This window comes from Cebus imitator, unplaced genomic scaffold, assembly GCF_001604975.1.
Source record: "Cebus imitator isolate Cc_AM_T3 unplaced genomic scaffold, Cebus_imitator-1.0 Scaffold158, whole genome shotgun sequence".
NCBI classification, from domain to species: Eukaryota; Metazoa; Chordata; class Mammalia; order Primates; family Cebidae; genus Cebus; species Cebus imitator.
In genome coordinates, this window is record NW_016107473.1 from 1,940,896 (window position 1) to 1,968,710 (window position 27,815).

The 27,815-nt window shown below is 37.3% G+C and overlaps 1 pseudogene; it reads left to right on the forward strand.

Moving 5' to 3' along the window:
• Positions 1 to 27,815, forward strand: part of LOC108314595 — a 75,724-nt pseudogene that overhangs the window by 31,738 nt on the left and 16,171 nt on the right.

Here is a 27,815-nt window from a genome sequence, read left to right on the forward strand (position 1 = left end):
AAAAGGATTTTACTAAAGTGCTGGAGAATGGAGGCGATAAGACATGGCAGGGAGAGGCAGGGAATAGTAGATACAAAAGGCTCGGGGGCAGAAGCATCAAGGAGCTCTAACTGGATCAATTCAAGTTGAGTTGAAGACTGCACAGGTGTGGGCCTGTCTTTAAACACAGACTGGAAAAAGAATGAGCTTTGGAGCTTTGCTATGACTAGATGCGAGATTCTGGACAATTATTTGGCTCCCCTGAGACTGATATCCATTATCTATAAAATGAAAATAATAATATTTACCTCTTATATTTGTCATCAAGGTCAAATGAAATAACTTTAAGTGCCTCTCACCGAGGCGGGACAAGAGAAAACGATCAATAGGAGACAGGGAAATGTTCATTCCTTTAATTCTCCCCACCCTGGAGATTACTGAGGCTCATTTTGCTGATTCTCAATTACTGTTGCAATCAACCACAGGCTTATTAGGTAAGCCTTCATTGTCTGCTTCCACTCTTTCATTCATTCAATAAATATTTTTTCAGTGATCTGTCTTTTCAGGCACTGTTCTTTTCCTTTAAGAGAGCCGTCATTCTCTTAGAGAAAACAGATTTATTAACAAAAAAAGCAGGACGAAATCTTACAAAGCATCCGAATGAATAATGTACAGATAACTCCCAACTTGCAAGTTTCCTGAATGAGGATGAGAGATCCCAGTTCTACAATATACTTTGATGATACTTGCAATTCACTGTGAACTCTTTTGTCATATCAGCAGTTCTCTCTTAACATGATCTAATTCTCCTCGCTCAAGTTGAAAACATTTTTTATTTGCTATATTGCCATGATTTTTCATAAGTCTTTGCCACCTACAGAATGCCTTTGTTAAATTTATTGTTTGTTTCAGTGGTATATGGGTTGTCTCTGATTGATCAAGCAAGAATAAGACAGTTTTGGAAATAGTCTTGGTTGAGACTGGTGTCCATGTCGTGTCCCTAGGCAGTGGTAAACATAAGTACTGGTCACCATTTCTAGTACAGGGTGTATGTTTGGATATGGAAAGATAGGATAGGAGAGGGAAATCAAGATTCCATGAGCCCTACTTACCTATAACCACGCTGTGAGGCCACAGAATAAAAAACATTCAGTGTTAGCCAAAACAAGAAGGAAAGGATGTCCTTTGGATGGCTTAAGCTGTGACTTGAAAGATAAGTAGAAAAATCAGGGGAGAATGCCCCAGGCAAAAGCAACAGCTGGGAGATAAAAAAGGCCACAAGTGGAAATACATCACTGGTGAACATAGAGCATAACAGATAGCTCTCCTCAGCGGGATCATGGGGTATGAGGACAGGAGAGTCAGAGACAGGAGAGGCACACACTGTCATGAAACACACTGATGAGTTTGGATTTTTCAAAAGGTTGTGTGGAGTTATTAAATGATTTTACAAAAGGAGGTAATAAAATCTTCATATTTGTGCTTTTAAAAAGCTCCTCTGGCTGCATTGTGCAAGATGGATTGGAAAAGGTAAGGCCAGAGAATAATACAGCAAATACCAATACAGAAAATTCTTGACTTACAAACATGATCTTGTGACTATTGTCCCAGAACAAATTAGTTTTAAGTATGGTGAACCTGTGCATACCTTCAGTTGTATATAGCATTACCTGATGGCAAAATCTCTTGCTTAGTATATTGGACAGGGTTCTCCAGAGAAACAGAACCAATGGGATGAAGATTACACACACACACACACACACACACACACACACACACACACACACTTGTTATTATTTATTTCAATTTGCTCATCAGATTTAGAAGGCTGGCAAGGCCAAAATATTCAGGGTGAGTTGGCAGGCTAGAAACCCAGAGAAGAGCTGGTGCTATTACAAGTCCAAAGACCATCTGCTGCAGAATTCCCTCTCGCCCAGGAGAGGTCAGGTTTTTGTTCTATTTGGGCTTTCAACTGATTGAATGATGCTCCCCTTCCCCACGTTATGGAGAGCAATCTGCTTTGCTTGAGGTCCACTGTGATGGTTAGTATTAAGTGTCAACTTGATTGGATTGAAAAATGCAAAGTATGGTCTCTGGGTGTGTCTGTGAGGGTGTTGCTAAAAGAGATTAACATTTGAGTTAGTGGACTGGGAGAGGTAGACTCATCATTAATCTGGGTGGGCACCATCCCCTGGCTACCAGTGCAGCTAGAAAAAGGGGGCAGAAGAAGGTGGAATCAGCATACTTGCTGAATATTCGGCCTTCATCTTTTTCCTGTGCTGGATGCTTCCCGCCCTTGAACATCAGACTCCAAGTTCTTCAACTCTGAACTCTTGGACTTATACCAGTGGTTTGCCAAGGCCTCTCAGGCCTTCAGGCACAGACTGAAGCCTGCACTACCAGTTTCCTTACTTTTGAGGTTTTGAGACTAGAACTGGTCCACTACTGGCTTCCTTGTTCCTCAGCTTGCAAATAGACTATTGTGGGCCTTTACCTCATAATCATGTGAGTCAGTTCTCCTTAATACACTGCCTTTCACATATACATACATCCTATTAGGTCTGTCCCTCTAGAGAACCCTAATATATCTACCAATTTAAATGTTAATCTCATCAAAAATTGCCCCATAGAAGTTTCCAGAATATTTTACAACATATCTTGGCACTAAGGCCCAGCCAAGTTGACACATAAAATTAACCATCACAAGACCATTTCTTATAAGCTTTTACTCATATGCATCTTCTTAAATCGTACTTAATCTCCAGATAAAGACAGTATGACTTTCCCTTGGGGATTAAGTTTTCAACACGTGAACTTTTGGGGAAACATCTCAACCAAAGCACCAACCTTCCAGGGTGAATACTGTTAAAGGGAGGGCATATTTCCCTCTAACATGACACAACTATCTTGCACACAACTGGAAACACATTAACTCTAACTTTCTGAGCTGCAGTGTTAAATGCATAAGCTCTGCTTAGTGGGCCCATGTGAATAAATTCAACCTGCTCTTTCTTTATGTTCCTTCCAACATAATCCCACGCATTTAATATCCACTCCCACACATATTTTTAGAATTTCTATCTGTACAAATTAGAAAAATAAATTATATCTTTTGAAATGTAACACACTTCTTCATGGGTGAAACATCCCAACTCATTTTAGGAACCTGATGGGACTTGAGTCTACTATAGGTCTAGAAGCAAGGATGGATTATGTGGGTGGCCATAAGAAGAATCAGCATTCTCTTGCAAGGCAACTGCTTCAGTAGAAGTCATTACCATTTCCACAGGCAATGTGGCATTGATCTCCTCAAATATGGATGGAAAGTCTGCTTCTACTGGCAAAGAAGGCTCTTCAGAATTTAGAGGCTCAGTATTTGCAGTTTCACCAGGGTCTTCTCATATGTCCTCATTCCAACTTTTAGAATCTCATTCTTTCCTAGTCAATGCCCTATCTTTAACAACAGACACCCTGTAAGGTTGGTGCTGTGCTTTGAATGTGTTCCACAAAAATTCACATGTGGAAGCCTTAATTCCCAATGCAACAATATTGGGGCCTAATCAGAAGTGGCTTGATCATAAGGGTGAAGCACTCATGAATGTATTAATGTCATTACTACAGGATTGAGTTCGTTATCACCAGAGAAGTTTGTTATAAAAAAAAGTCTAACTCCTGGTACTTCTCTGCGTCTCAAGCACTTGCTTCTGCCTCTTGCCCTCTGCCATAAGGTGACCCTCACTGGGTGCCAGTGCCATGTTCTTGGACTTCTCAGCCTCCAGAACTATAAGCTGAATAAATTTACACTGTTTATGATTTACCTAGTCTGTGCCATTCTGTTACAACAGCAGGAAAATGTACTCAGACAGATGGGAATGTAATTTATTTTGTACTTTAGCTATTGGAAAAATGAGATTTTAGGTTTAGATTTCAGCAATCCTAGCCACGCAGCTACAGGAGGTAAGGATCTCCTTCAGGGTACATGCTTTCAGGTCATTTGTACAGCACTTGAGTTAGGAATTCGAATCCCTGAAATTATTATTTTTTCCCCACTTTCTCCAGCAACATCAGGAACAAGCAGTCAATCTCCTTACTCATTAGCCTGACAAAAATGTTTAAAGGAATCATATACATTGTTACTCATACCTTTGCCTCCTACAAATGTTTTATTAGGAGTATTCAGTAGTGACATTTTTCATATCTATGTTGACACATCACATTATAGACTACCAGTGCTCTCTTTATGACTGGAATAAAGACATTAATGAATGTCTTCAAATCTAATAGGATTAGAGATCCAAATCCAGAAACCTAGAATCAATTCAGAAAACATATCTCTAAGATAGTGGTTCCTCTACAACCACTCCTGGTACAAAAATCTGTCTTAGCTGGGGTTCTGTAGAAAAACAGAACCAATAGAATGTATGTATGTATGTAGAAGGAAATTTAAGAAACTTCTCATGTGATTAAAAGGATGCTGGCATATACAAAATCTGTAGAGTAGGCTGGTAGGGTAGAAACCCAGAGAAGAGATAATGCTTCCATTCAAGTCCGAAGGTCATCAAGCTACAGACACAGAAAAGAACCAATATTATAGGTCAAGTCTGAAAGCTGTCAAGCTAGAAACCAAGCCAGGAAGGAGCTGATGTTGCAGTTTAAGTCTAAAGGATATAGTAGGAATGGAGAGGAAGTGACTGTAACTAGACATGGGCTTGTTTGGCCAGATATTTTTGAAGACTAAACTCAGATGACTGTGTCTTAGAGATCATGAACACTAACTTAAAATAGTAAAGAGTGAAGAGCCAGATAGTCACAGACACACATATTAACCTTTTTTTTTTTTTTTGACAGTAAGGATTGTCTGGCAGATTTTTATGAATTAATCAAATGAAACATATCTAATTACCAGCAGAAGGGAAACTTTTGTAATTCTTTGTACTTAATAATGTGATTACAGGTAAATGACTCTTATCTCAGACCTATTTTTTTTCTTTTAAATAGATGCTTATTTAAACCTTGAGTCATCTGCTGTTCTTCCAGGGCCTAATTCTGTAACTGCAGGCTATGATTCTTTGCTGATTAAGTTACTTATCAACCTTTTTCCATCATTGGATATAACTAACTTTTTGAGGTTAATCTTAACATATATGGTGCTATACATAGTCAACCATTCAAGGTTTTTGAATAAAGAAAGAGGTATAAGCCAGGCACAGTGGCTCACGCCTGCAATCCCAACACTTTAGGAGGCTATTTTGGGAGACAGGTGGATCACCTGAGGTCAAGAGTTCAAGACCAGCCTGGCTAAAATGGCGAAACCCCATCTCTACTACAAATATAAAAAATAGCTGGGTGTGGGGCAGGCGCCTATAATCCCAGCTACTTGGGAGGTTGAGGCAGGAGAATCGCTTGAACTGGGAGGCAGAGGTTGCAGTGAGCTGAGATCCCACCACTGCACTCCAGCCTGGGCGACAAGAGTGAGACTCTGTCTCAAAAAGAAAAAAGAAAAAAAAGAGGTATAATCAAAATAATGCATTAGAGGCCAGCAAATCTTTCTGATTTTTTATTTTTAAGATTGTCATCAGGGGATAATTATAGTATGCTAGCAAGGAATATTAGAAACTAAATAAGGCAGTGACAAAAAATAAGAACAGGACAGACAGAAAAGGCATTACAAAGAACAAGTAAGGGACCGGTGACTTGGCAGAAGTGGATAGTTACTATCCCAAATCAGAAAAATGACAAAGGTGATAGATCAAGTATCCTGAGAGTAATGGCAAGTTCCATTTTATGACTACTAGATTAGTACTGCCAATATGTTATCTAAGTGTATGCTGGGCATAGCAGTTCATGCCTGTAATTCCAGCACTTTGGGAGGCAGAGGTGGGTGGATCACTTGAAGCCAGGAGTTTGAGACCAGTCTGGCCAACATGATGAAACCCCTTCTCTACTAAAAATATAAAAAGTTAGCCAGGCTCCTGCCTACAATCCCAACCACTCGGAAGACGGAGGCATGAGAATCATTTGAAGTTGGAAGGAGAGGGCAGAGAGCTGAGATCATGCCACTGCACTCCAGCCTAGACAACAGAGTGAAACTCTGTCTCAAAAACAAAAAAGTTATCCAAGTGTAAATGTTCACACCATGAAATAATAATTTTAGATGAGTTTTTATTTTTCAGATAGAAGTTTACATTGAATAAAGCCATGGTGGGGGGGTGAACACCTCTGAAAGAAGAGCTGCTAGAGAAATAAATAAGACTGCACATGAAAATAATCTGTCATGCCTTGAGGAAATGAGACCAGCAAATTAGAGAGAGAAGGAGCAGTTAAAAGCATGGGAAGGTGAACACAATACTTTGAACAGAGAAGAAAATCTCCCTTGACCTTACACAGGACTCCCTTAACACACCTAAACCCCAACCATCACCCTATTTCTCCTTCTATTAACAGCAATACTTTTAGAAAATACAATTTTGCTGTCTCTAGCACTTGACACTCGTTTGAACTTCAACCCATTAAATAAGAACAATAGTCTAACCATTCCCTTAAAGCTACGCTCTAAAATCTCAGAGAGCCTAACGGTCAAAATCTAAGTGAATTTTTTTTTTCATTTCTATTTTTTACAGGGTCTATTTATTTATTTATTATTTATTTATTGGTTTCAAACCACACATTCATTTTAAAATATTTCTTCTCTTGTTTTATTGAAAACAATATTTTCTGGATGCTTAAACTTTGGCAGAATAGGGGACTTCTTAGTCTCTATTCTTTTTTCTCCCCTCTAAATATATTCTTTAAGGCTATTTTCTCCACCTCCTCTTCTCACATTTTAAATTAAACCCAGGCAATTTCTTCTATGCACATTGGTTCTCTTTCTTTACCCTAGCTCTTCCCCATGATCTCTAAACAACAGTGCTTTACTGTCTACTAGAAATGTCCAGCTGATGATTCCACAAGCATCTATAAGTCAGCTGGTAAATCAAAATTTTCCAAACTCTATTCCTCTCCTTCTCACCTGCCATTCTTCCTTTGTTTGCAAACTTATATAAAGACATTCCTTCCCAGTGGTGTAGAAACTGGGGAATCATTCTAGGTCCCAGTTATGCTAACAAAGCACACATTTGGACCTGAATTTTATGACCACCTAACTGTGGTTTTTATACACTTTTTTCTTCTCCGTTTCAACTGCCATTACTCTACTTCAGGCATAATCACCTCCTACCCAGAATACTGCAGTGGGCTTCTCACTGATGCATCTGCTTCTTGTCTTACCTTATATCTCTGCATCAATTTGCTTCTCCACACTCTGCAACATGTCCACTTCAAATACATCTACCATACTGATGTTTCCAAAGGCTCCATGTAATATCACTCACATTTTTGGAAAATTATCCACGTGGCCTACAGAAACCAATCTGTACAATTAGCAACATAAACAAAGCCATTCAAGACCTTACTCTTGCCTAAATCTCCATCAATATCTCTTGCCTTCCTCATGTCACATCCTATTCTCTTTTGTGACCAGTGAACTGATGTCACTATTCCCTTCTCAGTTCAGGCATTATTTTTTTTCCAGTATCTACTATATGCCAGGAACTATGCTCAATGCCAGAAACACAAAAATGAATAAGGTAGTATATTGCACATAAAAATGCTTAATAGATATGTGTTTAATGAAAGTATGAGACAGAAACTGAAATAAATAAGTGCAGAACATAATTACAAAGCACAATGGAAAAAATAGGAGACATATATATGGCTGGTCTTTCCTTTGCAGAAAGGTTGTCTACGTGGTCTGGCCTTGGAGTAAATATTCACCAGGTAATCAGATGGAAGAATAATTTCACTCCAGAAGAGCAACCAGAGCACAGATCACATCAGAACACAGCATGCAGAAGGAAGTTACGAGTGTTTCCACTTGGCTGATATGCTGAAAGTCACAGAGAGGACTAAGGAAGAATGAGGTTGACTAAAAGGGAGCGGAGAAGGGGCAGCAAATAAGAGCTAAAAAAAAAAATGGTCAGGGGAAAAATCACTAAAGGATTTGTATGCAAGTCCCCCATTACTAAGGCAACGAGAAAACTGAATGAATATGGTTTTAGGAGAAGGATTGACATATGAAGTGCAAGCCAGGAGACCAGAAATAGCAGTTGCAGATTATTGCTGGAGCTCTGCAAGTACATAAGCATGCATTAAGCAAAAGCAGTAATGGTTAAGAGGAGAACCAAATATGTAAGTGTGATGATCTTAATGTTTGTGTCTCCTCCAGAATTCCTACATTGAAACATTAACCTCAATGTAACAGTACTAGGAGGTGGGGCCAGTGCAAAATGATTAGATCATGAGGGTAGACCCTTTATGAATGGAACTGATATCCTTATAAGAGAGACCCCAGAGAACTGCCTTGCCTCTTCAGCCATGTGAGGAACACAGAAAGGAAGTACCATCTCTAAACCAGAAAGCAGGCCCTCACCAGACACTGAATGTGCCAGAGACTTGATCTTTGACCTCCTGAACTCCAGAACTGTGAAAAATAAATTTCTGTGGTTTATAAGCTCACCAGTTTATCATGCCTTGTTATAGCAGCTCAAATAGATTAAGACAGTGAGCTATTAAAGAAACAAACTTGAACAAACCTAGTGTCAGGTTGTATGTGGTTTGGGATCAAGAATCAAGAAGAGTATACATTGATTCTTGTTTAACTGGATAAGGTGATTTGCTGGATTTTACTGACAATTCAATCATTTTTTCAGAAATGAAGGGTTTTATGATTTACCAGAATAATTGTTTTCTTTTTTAGTTAACCACTGTTAATATAAATGGGCTAATTTGCATCCAATTAACAGCAGATCTCTCAGCAGAAACTCTACAAGCCAGTAGATAATGGGGGTCAATATTCAATATTCTTAAAGAAAATACTTTTTAACCCAGAATTTCATATCCAGCCAAACTAAGCTTCGTAAGCAAAGGAGAAATAAAATCCTTTATAGACAAGCAAATGCTGAGAGAATTTGTCACCACCAGGCCTGCCTTACAAGAGCTTCAGGAGCTCAGAAGAGCTCCTGAAGGAGCATTAAACATGAAAAGCAACAACTGGTACCAGCCATTGCAAAAACAAACCAAATTGTAAAGGCCACCAATGCTATGAAGAAACTGCATCAACTAATGGGAAAAATAACCAGCTAGCATCATAATACAGGATCAAATTCACACAAAACAATATTATTCTTAAATGTAAATGGGCTAAATGCCCCAATTAAAAGACACAGACTGGCAAATTGGATAAAGTGTCAAGACCCATCAATGTGCTGTATTCAGGAGATCTATCTCAGGTACAAAGATACACACAGGCTCAAAATAAAGGGATGGAGGAAGATTTACCAAGAAAATGAAAAGCAAAAAAAAGCAGGGGTGGCAATTGTAGTCTCTGAAAAAACAGACTTCAAACCAACAAAGATCAAAACAGACAAAGAAGGGCATTACCTAATGGTAAAGGGATCAATGCAACACGAAGAGCTAACTATCCTAAATATATATGCACCCAATACAGGAGCACCCAGATACATAAAGCAAGTTCTTAGAGACTTACAAAGAGACTTAGAAAGGTCTCCCACACAATAATAGTGGGAGACTTTAACACCCCACTGTCAGCATTAGACAGATCAATAAGACAGAAAATTAACAGGGATACCCAGAACTTGAACTCAGCTCTTGATCAAGCAGACCTAACAGATATCTACAGAATTCTCCACCCCAAATCAACAGAATATACATTCTTCTCAGTACCACATCACAGTTATTCTAAAATTGACCATGTAACTGGAAGTAAATCACTTCTCAGCAAATGCAAAAGAAAGGAAATCATAACAAACAGTATCTCAGACCACAGTGCAATCAAATTAGAACTCAGGATTAAGAAACTTACTCAAAACTGCACAACTACATGGAAACTGAACAACCTGCTCCTGAATGACTACTGGGTAAATAACGAAATTAAGACAGAAATAAAGATGTTCTTTGAAACCAATGAGAACAAAGACACAATGTACCAGAATCTCTGGGACACATTTAAAGCTGTGTATAGAGGGAAATTTTTAGCACTAAATGCCCACAAGAGAAGGCAGGAAAGATCAAAAATCAACACCCTAACATCAAAATTAAAAAAACTAGAGAAGCAAGAGAATACAAATTCAAAAGCTAGCAGAAGAGCAGAAGTGAAGGAAATAGAGATGTGAAAAACCCTTCAAAAAAATCAATGAATTCAGGAGCTGGGTTTTTGAAAAATCAACAAAATAGACCACTAGCCAGACCAATGAAGAGAGAAGAATCAAATAGATGCAATAAAAAATGATAAAGGGGATATCACCACCAATCCCACAGAAATACAAACTACCATCAGAGAATACAATGAACACCTCTATGCAAATAAACTAAAAAATATAGAAGAAATGAATTAATTTCTGGACACATACACCCTCCCAAGACTGAACAAGGAAGAAATCGAATCCCTGAACAGACCAGTAAAAAGTTCTGAAATTGACGTAGCAATTAACAACCTACCAACCAAAAAAAAGACAAGACCAGATAAATTCACAGCCAAATTCTACTGGAGGTACAAAGTGGAGCTGGTATCATTTCTTCTGAAACTATACTAAACAATACAAAAAGAGAGAATTTTCCCTAACTTATTTTATGAGGTCAGCATCATCTTGATACCAAACCCTGGCAGAGACACAACAAGAAAAAGAAAATTTCAGGCCAATATCCCTGATAAACATTGATGAAAAAATCCTTAATAAAATACTGGCAAGCTGAATCCAGCAGCACATCAAAATGCTTATCCACCACCAAGTCAGCTTCATTCCTGGGATGTAAGTCTGGTTCAACATGCACAAATCAATAAATGTAACCATCACAAAAACAGAACCAATGACAAAAACTGCACAATTATCTCAATAGATGCAGAAAAGGCCTTCGACGAAATTCAGCAGCCCTTCATGCTAAAAATTCTCAGTAAACTAGGTATTGGTGGAATGTATCTCAAAATAATAAGAGCTATTTATGACAAACCCACAGCCATTATCATACTGAATATACAAAAACTGGAAGCATTCCCTTTGAAAACTGGCACAAGACAAAGATGCCCTCTCTCACCACTCCTATTCAACATAGTATTGAAAGTTCTGACCAGGGCAATCAGGAAAGAGAAAGAAAGAAAGAGTATTCAATTAGGAAAAGAGGAAGTCAAATTGTCTCTGTTTGCAGATGATGTGACTGCATATTTAGAAAACCCCATTGTCTCAGTCCAAAAGCTCCTTAAGCTGATAAGCAACGTCAGCAAAGTCTCAGGATTACAAAATCAATGTGCAAAAATCACCAGCATTCCTATACACCACTAGCAGACGTAAAGAGAGCCAAATCGTGAAAGAACTCCCATTCAAAATGGGAGTTCTATAAAATTCTGTAAAATATATAGAAATACAACTTGCAAAGAATGTGAAGGATCTCTTTAAGGAGAACTACAAACCACTACTCAAGGAAATAAGAGAGGACACAAACAAATGGAAAAACATTCCATGCTCATGGATAGGAAGAACCAATATTGTGAAAATCGCCATACTGCCCAAAGCAATTTATAGATTCAATGCAATCCCCATCAAGCTACCTTTGACTTCCTTCACAGAATTGGAAAAAACTACTTTAAATTTTATATGGAACCAAAAAAGAGCCCACATAGCCAAGACAATCCTAATCAAAAAGAACAAAGCTGGAGGCATCACACTACCTGACTTCAAACTATACTATAAGGCTACAGTAATCAAAACAGCATGGTACTGGTAGCAGAACAGATATATAGACCAATGGAGCCAAACAGAGACCTCAGAAATAACACTACGCATCTACAATGACCTGATCTTTGACAAGCCTGACAAAAACAAGCAATGGGAAAGGATTCCCTATTGAATAAATTGTGTTGGAAAAACTGGCTAGCCATATGCAGAAAGCTGAAACTGGATCCCTACCCTACACCTTATACAAAAATTAACTCAAGATGGATTAAAGACTTAAATGTAAGACCAAACACCATAAAAACCATAGATGAAAACCTGGGCAATACCATTCATAAAAACCCTAGAAGAAAGCCTACACAACATAATTCAGGACATAGACATAGGCAAAGACTTTATGACTAAAACATGGAAAGATGGCAACAAAAGCCAAAATAGACAAATGGGATCTAATTAAACTAAAGGGCTTCTGCTCAGCAAAAGAAACTATCATCAGAGTGAACAGACACTCTAAAGAATGGGAGAAAATTTTTGCAAAATTTTCTATCCATCTGACAAGGGCTAATATCCAGAATCTACAAGGAACTTAAACAAATTTACAAGATGAAAACAAACAACCCATCAAAAAGTGGGTGAAAGATATGAACAGACACTTCTCAAAAGACGACATTTATGCAGCCAACAGACATATGAAAAAAAGCTCATCATCTCTGGTCGTAAGAGAAATGAAAATCAAAACCACATTGAGACACCATCTCATGCTGGTTAGAATGGTGATCATTAAAAAGCAGGAAACAACATTCTGGTGAGGATATGGAGACAGAGAGATGCTTTTACACTGTTGGTGGGAGTGTAAATTAGTTTAACCATTGTGGAAGACAGTGTGGCAATTCCTCAAGGATATAAAACTAGAAATACCATTTGACCCAGAAATCCCATTACTGGGTATATACCGAAGGGCTTATAAATCTTTCTACTATAAAGACACGTGCACACATATGTTTATTGCAGCACTCTTAATGATAACCAAGACTTGGAACCAACCCAAATACCCATCAATCATAGACTGGATAAAGAAAATGTGGCACATATACACCATGAAATACTATGCAGCCATAAAAAAGGATGAGTTCATGTCCTTTGCAGGGACATGGATGAAGCTGGAAACCATCATTCTCAGCAAACTAACACAAGAACAGAAAACCAAACACCACATGTTCTCACTAATAAGTGGGAGTTGGACAATGAGAACACATGGACACAGGGAAGGGAACATCACACATAGGGGCCTGTTGGGGGGCAGGGGGCTAGGGGAGGGATAGCATTATGAGAAATACCTAATGTAGATGATGGGTTGATGGGTGCAGCAAACCACTAGGGTCCATGTATACCTATGTAACAAACCTGTACATTCTGCACATGTACCCCAGAACTTAAAGTATAATAAAAAATAAAAAATAGGCAAATTTGAACATTTCATTTTCTTGACTTTCACACCCAAATCTAATTATTTTAATGGTTTTATTTAATATTTATCACTGATATTATTTTACATATTTTGTTTCTCACTCTTAAGAACACCAGAGGCATATTATTTTTTGTATTCACCAGTGGCATATTATTTTTTTGTATTCATTCTTGAGTCTCCAAGGATTAGATTACTGTATTTTACGTTTTTTGTTTTCAAATAAACTAGACCCACCTTCCACTTCTAATAAAAACTATGAATTTTTGGATCATATACTGATTAAATGTCCTTAAATAGCAGCTTGCATTTGCTACTCCGCTCATAAACGAGAAAATTTGTAATTTTGATGGTCACAATAAAAAGCCTTATGCAATTCTTTTCTACAATTTTGATTTCATCGAAACCCAATCTGTACTTTTTCCTTTCCTCAATTAACAATTCCAAAAATATAGCTGATGAGTTAACAGCCAAAATAATTAAAATGTGGGATTCCTGGCTGCCAATAGGGTGACACCAAACCTCGGGAGCTAACCAGAGGTATCAACGATTCATTAACAAAATGTAACATTGTAAGATGGGTAGCTAAGCATATAGTAAAAGCCAATTACTGTGACTACCACTGCAAGGTTGCCTTTGGCTGGAGAGAACTACCAGTCAGCTGCCTCCCTGCACCCCATCAGCAGCTCTTCTTCATAAAAATAGATACTTCCCTATCAGCATGTATGGGCTGTTTCAGAATTAGTCTAAAGGGAAATTAGGTCGAATCTCCTGTGCAGAAAGTTAAGCAATCTTCCATATTAATGACAGATATCTTATCCTCGAATGGTGGGTTTGTTTAAAAAACTTTCACAAGCATTCGACAGAGGTTGTATATTTTATAAATGATGCATGCATGTCCCAAGTACATGTTAAAGATGACAAGGAAACTGACACTTAGAAATACTTAATGTCATGCCCAGAACCAGTTTCCCCAATTCTAGTGATTATTCAGTAACCTAAATGAGCATTTCTATACAAACACACTAAATTTTGCTGGCTTGTTTATTAACACATCTACAGTTTAATGGCTTTTGACATAACAGGGAGCTGATTTTCCATCACTTCTACTCCCATGAAAAACAGTATGTATAAACTGTTAACATTTCATTTTATGTGTTAAAAAATATCCCAATCCAGTTGCTGTCAGCCAACACTCCAGAAGGTAAAATGGAATACCCCCTATTGTTGTATTTCATGTCATGTCTACTGCCTCACAGCGCAAAGTGGACAAAGAAAGTTGATGATTATTTAGTATGAACAGAGAAACAAATCATGCAAATCAGACTAAATAACACATCTCCAATTATGAAGTGTTTCAAATATTCAGATTTCCTTCAAAGATCATTGTCCATATTTTTATGTTTTCCCCTTTATGAGCTCTAGGTTTATGGTTTTTTTGGAACTATCTTCAGTTATTGTTGTTTATATAATCATGAGCTGCATAACAATGTTTCAGTCAATGATCGATCACATATACACTAGCGGTCCCACTGGTTATAATGGAGCTGACAAGTTCCTATCACACACATACTTGCCATTGTCTTAGTATTTTCTTACAGTAATTATAAAGTAACATGCTGCACTGGTTTATGCTTTAAGAGTAATAAGCTATACCATCTAGGATTGCTTATGTACACTCTATGAATGATGCTTCCACGTCAACAAAATCACCTAATGATGAATTTTCAGAAGATATTCCTGTCTTTAAGGCACATTACTATGCATCTACCAAACACTTATTGAGTGCCCACTATTGTTCGGATTCTATCACCTAAAATGTAGTTAACTTGTATTTTGAGATTTTGTAAGGCACAGGTTAAGTTTTAAAAGTATTATTTTAAAGTATATTTACCAAGTATAATATTGTGATATAATAATAAGAAATGGATATTTACTCTCTTTCCCTGGTTTTTGGATCACAACTCCTTAAAACTCTTGAAATCTCCAGAGGGATAAAAGTGTCTTTTGAATGTTAATGAGTAGATGGTGACTGGGGGCCTCAGATAACATCAGGATGGGAGCAGGCCACCAAAAAGATCATGATTAGACAGTTGGGACTATCAGCCCCACCCCTCAATGTCTGGGGAGGAGAAAGAAGCTAAGGTTGAGATGACAACTAATGAACCTTTGTCCTATGTCTTTGCATAATCATTCATGCCTAGGTAACAAAGCCTCCATAAAAACCCAAAAGGGCAGGCAGAGTTCAGAGAGCTTCCAGATTGCTGAATCTGTGGTGATGCCTGGTAGATGATGTATCTAGAGAGGGCATGGAAATTCTTCACTCCTTCTCACTTTTTGCTATGCACCTCTTTCATATGGCTGTTTACCTATATTCTTTCTAATATCCTTTATAACACATGGGTACACATTAGTAAAGTGTTTTCCTGAATTGTGTAAGTCATTCTAGGAAATTAATCTAACCTAAGAATGCGGTCATAGGAATCCCCAATTTATAGCCATTTGGTCAGAAGCACAGATCACACAGCCTTGGGCTTGCTATTGGCATCTGAAATGGGGACAGTCTTGTGGCACTGACCCTTTAACTTGTTGGATCTGACTCTAGCTCCAGGTAGATGGTGTCAGCATTGAGTTAAATCGTAGAACAACTAGATGGTGTCCACCAGAGAATTGTTTGGTGTGCAGGGAATCACCCTCACACCTCTAGTCACAGGAGTGTTCTCTGTTGAATGTCAGAGTAGAGAAACAGAGGGAGAGAGGAAGAGTTTGGTGTTTTCCTCTGATCAGAAAACACAAATATGCACATAATTTGATTGTGTACTAATGTTGCTTTAATCTGCTGAAAGATGGCATGCCCAAATATGACTCATGTTCTGTTAATAGAAGATAAGAATATCCCTGAAAGTTATGTGTCTGCCACAAATTGTCTTCCTGAAATGCCACAAATTGTCTTCCTGAATGAACATTAAAACTGAATGAAACTCTTGGGAAAAACATCCAAATGAAAAGTGAGAAATCTAGTCAACCATCTGGTACTTTCATATGTGATGCCAAACATCCAGATACTTGCTAAAATCTGGATGAGCACTAGCTGTCATTTCATTATAGCTTGAGTTGTTTTTTTTTTTCAAATCTCAGATGGTTCTGGTAAAATGTTGACTTCCAGAGATGATTATATATCCCTAAGGTAGTATATCATCAATAAAATTAGGCTTTTAGATTTAGTATTGATATTTTGAATAAATCTATGATTAGCAAATACCAATTCTCTTGTCAAAAATACTACTTTAGCCAAAATTGCCATGTGTGATCTGAAGATGAGGTTTAACTTTTGTGAAAATATAGATGCAAAAATTTAAACTGTTTTTTAATCTTTTTTTACTAACCAGAAAAAAAGTATTTAAAAGTGTCATGTTTCCTAGTAACAATAGTGACACTTGGTAGCCTTGATTGAGCAGAGTTCTGCTGTTAAGACAACTGTTCAATTGTCACCCAGCCATAGAAAATAATTTGAATGAATCATATAACAAATGTAGACACAATGATGTTGAGTTTATAAAGTTCTTTAAAAATAACAAGACACCCTTAGTAACACCCACAAATTTTTTGATAGATCATCTAATTGATATGTGCTACTTATTATTTTATCCTATGGTCACACGTTCTTACCCCTCACAAGTAAGAAAAAATAATGATAAAATGCTTTCTCAAAGAAAATGCTATACAATGCTTTCAATTTACTTCTTGGGATATTTTAAAAAGCCATTGTTTCTAATTAATTAAATATTCTTACATTTTTCTGAAATATAACATGTAGAGAATATGTACATTTCAAAATGTATAGTTTTAAAATATATTTAATAAAAAATACATATAGGCTTTCAAAAGTAGTCTTACCCCAACATCTTAAAGTAAAACGTATGACTCTAAAAATAATTGTGTTTGTATATTTATGAAATAAGATGTAATATTTTAGCCCAATCAAAAATCAGTATAATGCTTTTGTGTTATTTAATGTTATTGTATTGTGTGTAAGTGGGGCACATATTTCATTACTAGCGTTCTCCATGAACACATCAACAATCTAACTGGAAGCAACAGATTGTGATAGAGTTTAGATATGTGTCCCCTCTAAATCTCATGTTGAATTGTAACCCCCATTTTTGGAGGTGAACGCTGGGAGTAGGTGATCGGATCATAGGGCCAGATTTCTCATGAATGGCTAGTGTCATCTCTTTGGAGAAGAGTGAGATCTGGTCATTTAAAAGAGCGTGGTACCTCCCCACCTTCTTGCTCCTGCTATCATCATGTGGCATGTCAGCTCCCCTTCCCTTCCACCATGATGGTAAACTTCCTGAAGCCTCACCAGAAGCCAAGATGTTGGTGCCATGCTTCCTGTACAGTCTGCAGAAGTATGAACCAATTAAACCTCTTTTCTTTATAAATAACCAACTCTCAGGTAATTTATAGCAATGCAAGAATGTAAGAATGGCCTAATACAGATTGGTTCCATTGGAATATTTTTGTCTCTCTTTGAGACAGAGTCTCGCTCTGTTTCCCAGGCTGGAGTGCAATGGTTCAATCTTGGCTCACTGCAACTTCCACCTCCCGGGTTCAAGCAATTCTGCCTCAGCCTCCCAAGTAGCTGGGATTACATGAGACTGCCGCCATGCCTAGCTAATTTTTGTATTTTTAGTACCAACAGGATTTCACCATGTTAGCCAGGCTGGTCTTGATCTCCTGATCTCAGGTGATCCACCGTCTCCACCTTCCAAAGTGCTGGGATAACAGGTGTGAGCCACTGCGCCTGGCCAGAAAATGCTTTCTTAATGCTTGGTTCAGTAGTTGGAAAATATTTCCGTATGTTTGGGACAAATAGGTTATAAATATGTAAATCTACTTTTTGGCCTGCAAATTTTGTAAAATCTTAATACAGATCATGTATTTCTAATGATAATTTCGTGACTTAAAATGTGCCACAGATTTTGAAGACTTTATAAAAAAGAAGGAAAAGCAATATATCTTAAGCTGAAATGATAAAATGTTAGATATATAAAATATGTTGCTAAAATTAATTTCTGCTATTTTGTTTTACTTTTTAAATTTGGGCACTATAAAAGGTATAATTACATATGTGACTATCCAATTTCTATCGGAAAGTACTTTCTTAGACAAATAAATAAATTACATTGTAAAAATATATAAAATACATTTTGCATCATATGAAACACACTTTCTATTTGTCCTGGTTTCAGATCCTAGAAAAGCATTTGGACTAGTTCTTTTATTAGCCACATCTATGGTATAAGGAAAAATTTAAATAAATTATCACTCGAAAGGTCATATTTTTATTCAAAATTGTATTACTTAATTCAACGTTCAAAGGTTGATTGTAATTTCTATGGTAGTGGTCTATAGATTTCAACGATGGTATCATCAACAAAAGCATAATAGAGTATTTTAGAATTAAAATATATGTAGTATTTATTCAGACGTGACATATTGCTAGATAATATGTAAGATTCCAACAAAATTGATAAAAATAGTAGAAACTAGAATTTAGGTATATTCACTAGTGACCCTTGATTAATTTATCATTGTAAATGAAATTTTATCTAGCTATAATAAATTTTATAGGGTTTCAGTTTTGAAATGAGTATGACATTTGCTTCAGATGTCAAAACAGTTTCCCATTATTACAAACATTTTCAAAGGAAATGTAAACACTTTTATCCAGGCAAGAAAACATTTTGAATACATTAACTGTGTCTTCAAAAAACACATATGCTTCAGAGATACCTGTAGAATGCATGGATCTTATCAGGAAATAATAAATGGAAATGCTTCTATTAAATGAGTTGTGCAGAAAAATTTTTGTTTGCTTGATTTTTACCGATATTCCAACTCACAGCTTTCTACTTGACCAGATACAGAAAGATAAGGAAACTTCTGAATATTGTGAGTAGGCAGTTTTTGATTTACAAATCAGTTTATTTGATATCATCTCTACTTTTTCAGATCCTGGGACTTTATTTCCACAGTCAGGCCCTTCAACCATTCATAGATATCTGAAGTTGAAAATCTTAAAGATCACCTTGTCCAGCCCCATTATTTTTCAGATAGGGAAGCTGGAGTTCATGGATGATAGCAACACTTCATTAGTCAATTAAGCTGGGAAAAACAAAACACAGAAACTCTTACAGGGGTCAGGATTTTTCCCAATAAATATATCATTCTGTAGATCCACACCTTTGTCTTTATTTCTCTTCCTCCTTTAGGATGGGCTGATTTTTTTTTTTTTTAATCCAGAGTGAAAAGTAATTATTGTTGAAGGTGGCAGCTAAGGGACTGGGGGCTTAAGGGAATGAACATCTCTTTTTCAGTGTGGACATGCTCAAGCTCTGTCTCTGTGCAGCAGAGCACACTGCCATGCGCTGATTCTTTCCTGGTGGATCAGCATAGCCCCCTAAACAGGAAAGAGGTTTCTCCATAATCCTAAAGTCACTTTTTCTGTAAAGCATGTAGGATCAGAGGACCTTCTGACTATCCTCCTGATACATGTAGTTTGTCCATTCATGTTTTTCTTTTGCTTCTCTTTGTGAATGTAATACTTCGTGGCAGGGTTAACATTTCTAATGTTCTGAAAAAAGAACAATCACAACATTTGAACAGTAGTGAAGTATCCTATCTAATCTTTGGCTGACATATCCAAATCTGCTTTTTCTAGATCTGTAGGTGACTGTCCAGAGTGCTAACAAATATACAGATACACATTTGATATTTATTAACACAAAATGTTTCGTTTGATGTTTTGGACTCTATTCACAATACCACAATAACAGGCTCTTCCTTGATTTTCATAAATAAAAAACAAAACATCTATAATAGTACTTAAAGTCCTTATGAGACTTTTTCTTTCCTTTGAATATTTGAAGATCATTCACTACCTCCCAAAGAAATCAAATAGCTCTTCAGATTTTGGCAAGTTGGAGAAAACAAAACATTTTGAAATATATTGTGGATCTGAGCAAAGTTTTACAGACTTAATTTGTATTTACCTTTATTAAAAATAGCAAAAGTCAACAGCTGTCAGTATCATCTACCAATTACAGTAAATAAGAGACAAACTTAGTAAAAATCAACAATATCGGATTAATGTAAGACAGAAGATAACCTTGCACATCAGAAAACCTCAGATTTTCTTCTTAACAGTGAAAACAATTTTAGAATTTCTGAGCAAAATTTTCCATGTTCCGTTTAGGAAATTTAACGGCTACCAAAAAACGCGTACAAATGCAAAGACACACGTATATGACTATGTTGACTTATATATTCAAGTCTTTGTTGAATCTTCCTTTTAGACCAAAATGTTAAAAAATAAAATAAAAAAGAGCACACAGATGCTTTTAAATTTGTTATGATTGTAAGAAAAGTCTGAGATGTGTATTGAGCATTGGCATAAGCTTAGCTGGCTGGCATGAACGTTAGTAACAGGTGGCATAGTAAGCAGTGAAATTGCAAAGGCAGAACTGTTTGCATTTCCTGCAATATCATCTCAATCTTCTAGTAAATATAATTCTGGTAATTAGGATCACTATTTTGTTTTGTTTTTTTAATGGAAGCCCAGAGGGACAAGAATATTTGTCTTTTTGTTAATAATTTATATAGAAGGTTTTTAGTCTATTGTATCAGAAATAGTAATGTGCACGTTTGTATATCCTATGGTGGTATACAATTTACTTCCTAGGCATCATTTTATTTTTTCCTACTCTAAGATGTGAATCTGACATTCTCAAAGAATAAAATACTATATTATACTAGTGACTTCTGTGATCGACTTTCTCATTCTGTGCACTTTATTTTTAAAAACATTGTATCATCTTTCCAATGTTATTTATTTATTTATTTACTTTAGACACAGGGTTTCACTCTTTCTCCCAGGCAGGAGTACAGTGGCGTGATCATGCTTTGCTGTAACGTCGAACTCCTGGGCCCAAGTCATCCTCCTACCTCAGCCTCCTGAGTAGCTAGGACTACAGGCATGTGTCACCACATCCAGTTAATTTTTGTGTTTTTGTATGGACAGGGTCTTGTCACATTACCCCATCTGATCTGAATTCCTGGCCTCAAGCAATTCTCACCTCTCAGCCTCCCAACGCTCTGAGATTATAGCATGAGCCACCGCATCCAGCTTATTGAAATTGTATTAGTCCAAGTTACTACTGTTACACTTAGAGAAATCTTCTATATAATATAATTATTTGAAATTTTCTTTGCAACAGTAATATAAATGTTTGGATTATGACTTCAATGTGTTTAGAATTCTTGCTTAAAATTTACATTGCTATTAAAATTACAAATGCAAGAAAAAAGTTTTTTGTAACAGTAGTATAAAGTTAATGTTATGTATTTATAAAAATGTAGATGCTTATTTCATTTGAAGTCTAATAATAAAGAAAAATATTATATATTGTGGTTATGAAAAGAGTTTAGGTTTTGAATTTAGATGAAGTCATCTTTTTATAATTCACTTACCTGTAAACTTTACCTGAATAAAGGGGGAAACCATACCTACTGAACAAGGTGGTGAGGGAAATGAAACAGTTTCTTCTGAGGACTGTGAGGGTGGTATGATTCCAGGCCTGGGTCATTGGTTTGTGCATAGCCACCAGCATAAGCCAATTACAGTAAATAAGAGACAAACTTGTTCAAAAATCAACAATATCAGATTAACGTAAGACAGAAGATCTCTTCATTAGGTCTTCCTTCAATGCATGTCTCTGTGTCCAAATATCTCCTTTCATGAAAACACCAGTCATACTAGATTAAGGTCTACACTCATGACCTATTTTCAGCTTTACCTCCGTAAAGACCCTGTCTACACATAAAGTCACATCCTCAGGCAGGAGGAGTTAGAACATCAGCATATGAATTCAACCCATTACAGACACAAACTAAAAAAGACCCTGTTTAAGAAAACAAAAACTAAAAGTTCATCATCACTGGTCATTAGAGAAATGCAAATCAAAACCACATTGAGATACCATCTCACGCCAGTTAGAATGGTGATCGTTAAAAGATCAGGAGACAACAGATGCTGGAGAGGATGTGGAGAAATAGGAATGCTTTTACACTGTTGGTGGGAGTGTAAATTAGTTCAACCATTGTGGGAGGCAGTGTGGTGATTCTTCAAGGATCTAGAACTAGAAATACCATTTGACCCAACAATCCCATTACTGGGTATATACCCAAAGGATTATAAAACTTTCTATTATAAAGACACATGCACACATATGTTCATTTTGGCACTATTTACAATAGCAAAGACTTGGAACCAACCCAAATGCCCATCAATTATAGACTGGACAGGGAAAATGTGGCACGTATGTACTATGGAATACTATGCAGGGATATGGATGAATCTGGAAACCATCATTCTCAGCTAACTGACACAAGAACAGAAAACCAGACACAGCATGTTCTCACTCATTAGTGGGTGTTGAACAATGAGAACACATGGACACAGGGAGGGGAACATCATACACCAGTACCTGTGGAGGTGTGGGGGGCTAGGGGAAGGATAGTAGGGGTGGGGGGATTGGGGAAGGGCTAGCATTAGGAGGAACACCTAATGTAGATGACAGAGTGATGGATGCAGCAAACTACCATGGCACATGTGTACCTATGTAACGAACCTACACGTTCTGCACATGTATCCCAGAACTTTATTTATTATACAGAAAAAGTATAATAAATTAATTTTAAAAAAGAAAACAAGAACTAATAATTGATATAAGGTACATTGTGTGTCTGGATTCTTCAATAAGCAGAACAACTTGAATGCCAATTAGTTTAAGCCTCACCAATTAAGACAAATGGGTGCCTACTACAGTACACTTATCTATTAGAGTCATGCTGAAATTTGTTACAATCCATGTATTCCTTTCCCTATCACCATTTTGTTTTTTACCGTTATTGTCATATATTTCCATTTTTCCTGTCTCTGCTCCTAATAAATCAATTGTATCTTGTAATGCTTTAGATTTTCTGATGTGGAGAATAAATCTAATATTTATTCTAGTATGTAAATATAGAATGTAAACTTTCATGAATACCAGTATGTAAACTTTCATGAATATTTTGGCTCACATCCATATTATTGGTCTTAGTGACATCCAGTGGCCATGACAGGTCAATAGCAGGATTTCAGATCTTTCCAGAAATGTCTTAACTATGTAGCCCTTACTTAGAACAGAGGTAAAATGATATATTCTTAAGCCACTGGTTATGTTAACATAGTTATAATAAAATATCCCCTGGTCTTTTTTGATTCATAAATTGAACTAACTTTTAGATAAAATATAAAGATTATTACACTTAGTTACATTTTACTTCACTTTCGTCAATGATCTAGTGTCTCCTATCACTTAAAAATATGGAATCTACAAAAGCTATTTAAAAAGATCTAAACAGACAGGATTTTATACCATTGAATGGCATTTTATTTTGACACATCCTTAAGTTAGAATATTTTATTAAAATAAAATGATCAAATATACTAGTAATGGTTTGTGTTTTTCTAAGCAATCAAAATTGTCCTTCTTAGGTTCCTTTGAGGTGATAATTTTAAATATCACATATCTCGTCAGAATGTAGTGAAGAAAGTTTGTGCTGAGACATAATTATTAAGGTCTGACTACGCTTCAGGGGCTAAATTTGGAGAATAAGAAACAGACTGCTGCTTGGTTTAAAAAAATGTTCACTAAATGTATGTTGCAAATTTCTGTGTGTTGAGGAAAGTTTCGTTCTTTTGGCTGAGTTTCAGATAATAACAATGCTGATCTATATTATAGCGGTATGCTACAAACTAACTACAAATAATGATTACCTAGTAATCTGTAGTTTAAAAAGTCAATCATGCAAATTTGCACATACAAAAATACCTATGGGGAGTTGGGAAATAAGTCTAACTAATAGCCAGGTAGCCCATATTTGATCTATTTTATTACACAGTGTAAAGCTACAAACCTACAGGACAAGCCATAGGATACTCTGTGCATACTTGACATGAATAGAATTTAGCAACATGATACTTATGATTTCACCAGGAAATTTACACACAAACACACACACACATACACACACATATATGCACATATACACACACAAACACACACACGTATATATAAGACCTTCAGTTGAATATATAATTAAACACTAGGCTCTAAGAGTGGTATAGAAATAGAGTGGAGGAAAAATGGCAGTGGGTCGAAGTAATTAGTAAAGGCTTCAGGAGAAAAGAACATCATTCTTAAAATAAGCATAGAGCTTTCATTATCAAGGAAAGTATAAGGAAAGGGAGAAAGGAAGAAGCTGAATTTAGAGAAGGGGATGTGGATGAAATCTGGAAGTGAAACAGCTTGGGGGGATGGCCAGGGAAATACTCCAACCACAGGTGCAGTTGTTTTGGGAGGAGCAGGATGTTTGACAAACAAGTGAGGGTGCCAGTGATTTGGGCCTTGGTGGAAGTCTGATTGCCAAGGGGAACGAGAAGTCCTGCGGATTTTTAAAGAACAATGACATGATACAAGGGGCATGGAAAAAAATAAAAGAAGTTTATGAGTCAAAACAAAGATGCATTGTGTTCCTCATAAGGTGGCCATTAGAGAAAGCCAAGCACAATGTCATGAAAGCTTTGACTTTGAAAAGAAAGGAAGATTCAGAGTCTCCAAAGCACTAAAGGACTTTGGTGATTTGTAGCCTGTGGAAGGTACAGGTCAGCAATAAGTCAACGAGCCATCCAAGATATTGATTCTGTGACTGCTGCTGCTTTTGAAAGAAATGGGAGAGAAGATGGGAAGGGAAACTTTTTTTTTTTTTTTTTTGGTAGAAAGAAACAACGTTGGGCATATGCAAAGGAAAAGTCCTGTAGGAAACTAGAAGTGTTACAAATTGGGGCCAAAGGTGAGAATGATAGTCAAAAGCCTAAACAAGAAAGTAATGACCCTAAAGGAATAATAGACTGTGAAAGCCAAAGATTAAGCTCAGGCCAAAAATGAGGTGGGGAGAGGAAAGGTTAAGAAATAGAGAAGACAGGTAAACAGTAAAAGGCACAGAAAAAAGGAGAATATAGTGTCTCAGATGTCAAGGAAATAGCATTTTTTAATAGAAAGGCAAGTAAATACAAGTGCAGTGGGGAATCAGTGAGAATCAACACCGACCTTCAATTCAGTTGGAACAGGAAGAGGTGCAGGAGATGGAGTCTGCCATTATTAACTTCAGAGGGAGTGTTTTCATGGAACAAATGATTGGGTCCCATTCAATTTTCCAAAAATTGAGGGGGTAAGATGTTATTGAGGAAATTTATGAACTGAATTGAATAAGACCTTTGTAGTAGGCTGTTCTTGCATTACAATAAATACCTGAGACTGGATAATTTATTTTAAAAAGAGGTTTAATGGTCTCACAGGCTATACAAGATGGTACCAACATCACTTGGCTTCTGGGGAAGACTCAGGGAGCTTTCACTCATGGGGGAAGGCACATCGGGAGCAAACGGTCACATGGCGAAAGCAGGAGAAGTAGGTGGTAAGGGGGACATGCCACATACTTTTAAACAGCCAGATCTCATAAGAAATCACTCAGTGTTCTGAGGACTGCACCAAGACTGTGACGCTAAAGCAATCAAAAATTATCCACCCCTAGGATCCAATCACCTTTCAGCAGGTCCCACCTCAACACTAGGAATTACATGTCAACATGAGATATGGGTGGGACATGCATGCAAACCATATCAACTGTTCATTCAAAGACTCTAATTAATAAGAGAAATGGAATAATATTAGGAAAGGAAAGCAGGATGAAGTAAAAACTTCACTTTAATGGAGAAAACTGAGATATTTCCTCAAAGCAGAAAGAGAGAAGTCCCAACTGGGAACATAGGAAGATTAACTTAAAAGGGATGGCAGTGAAGACAGGAATCAACTAAGTTCCTTTATACATGTGGAGAGATGAGAGGAAAGGAACATCAGACATTCTCTTGCCACATCAGACTTTAACTTTTGAGAGAGAGTATGTCTTGCTCTGAGATGGGAGAGAAGAACAAATATAGATACAGGAACAGAAAAATTGAATTAAAGATGAGAGAACAAATGGGATTGGGGGCTTAAGGAAATGAAACACAGCCTGAAAAGTTTCCATGGAAAATGACCCAGGAAGTCAATGAGGATAAATAGAAGGAGTAGTGAGCAGGAGACGCTGGCCAAGCAGAAGATGTACAGCAGGCTCTCACAGGGCGCCAGTGGCACTAAGCCACACAGCTGTCTCCAGCAGAGTTCTGCAGTCTGTGAGCAGAAGGCTCACCATGCAGCAATCCAAGGCTAGAGAAAGGAGGGCCCTCAAGAGACTCCAAAATACTGGCAAGAGGAGCACAGAGGCAGCTGACCACTCACTACAAGGTGAAAATGACTCAAGTCTGGTCCATGAGAGAAGACTGATCTTAGCAAAGAGGGCTGGGATGAGTAATGTTGCATTCCCCAGTCAACACAGAAAACATGTTTTCAGAGTAACGGGGGAGGCAGAAGGAAGAAATTGTGCAAAAGGGCTGAATTTCAATGTGGCTGGGAGCAATATTTTATGCTACGGACTTAGTTCCACGTGTGGCTGAGGTGGATTGGCAATATGAAGCATGGGGTCAAGGGTTCTGATAAGTTCAGAACTTGAATGTTTAAAAATGTCATTTTGGATGACATGATGAAAAAACAGTGGACAGACAGGCCAAGAGCTGGAGACTGGGATTTGGGGACATGATTTTTTTTTTTTTTCTTAGAGCAGAGGTTCCAAAAGTGTGGGTTGTAGATCAGTATCTATAAATGTGACAGGTATGCAATTTGGTGGTGGGGGGGGAGCTCATTTCTGCATCAGAAACTCTGCAGAGAAGGCTCATCCTTCCATGTTTTTTAAAAAAACATTTATTTGTTTTAAAAATGTTTTTAAAAACATAATTTTGACTATATTTATTTAAGGTATACAGCATGATGCTTTGATATATGCATACATATCACAATGATTACCACTTTCAAACTAATTCACCTACCCATCACCTTCCCAAATCTAACAAGTCCTCCAGGTGACTGGGTGCACATTTAAGTTTAAGAACAATTTCTTAGAGAACAGAGCAAGGAGAATGGAAAGATTAGGGAAGGGCCTCACCTGTTAAGAAATTAGAAAAGCGGGAGGAGGATCCAAGATGGCCATTTAGGAACAGCTCAGGATTGCAGCTCCCAGTGAAAGCACAGAGGGTGAGTGGACACCGCGTTTTTATTGCCCACAGACTAGGAAATTCCCAGGCGGAGGTGCTCCACGGTCGCCAGCGCGGCTGTTTTGGCCAGTGCGGCTGTGCCGGCCGGCGCCGCTACTTTGCCCCGCGTGGCTGCTTTGTCGGCGCCCCAGAGCAGCGGTTCTCCATACAAAATACACCGGTCCGGGTGCCCTTTTGGCTGGCGATTGGAGCCATGGGAAGTCGCCCATTCCTCTGTTTAAAAAGGGGATTGAGCAGGGAACCAGGACAGTAGATTCCAGGGCAAGAA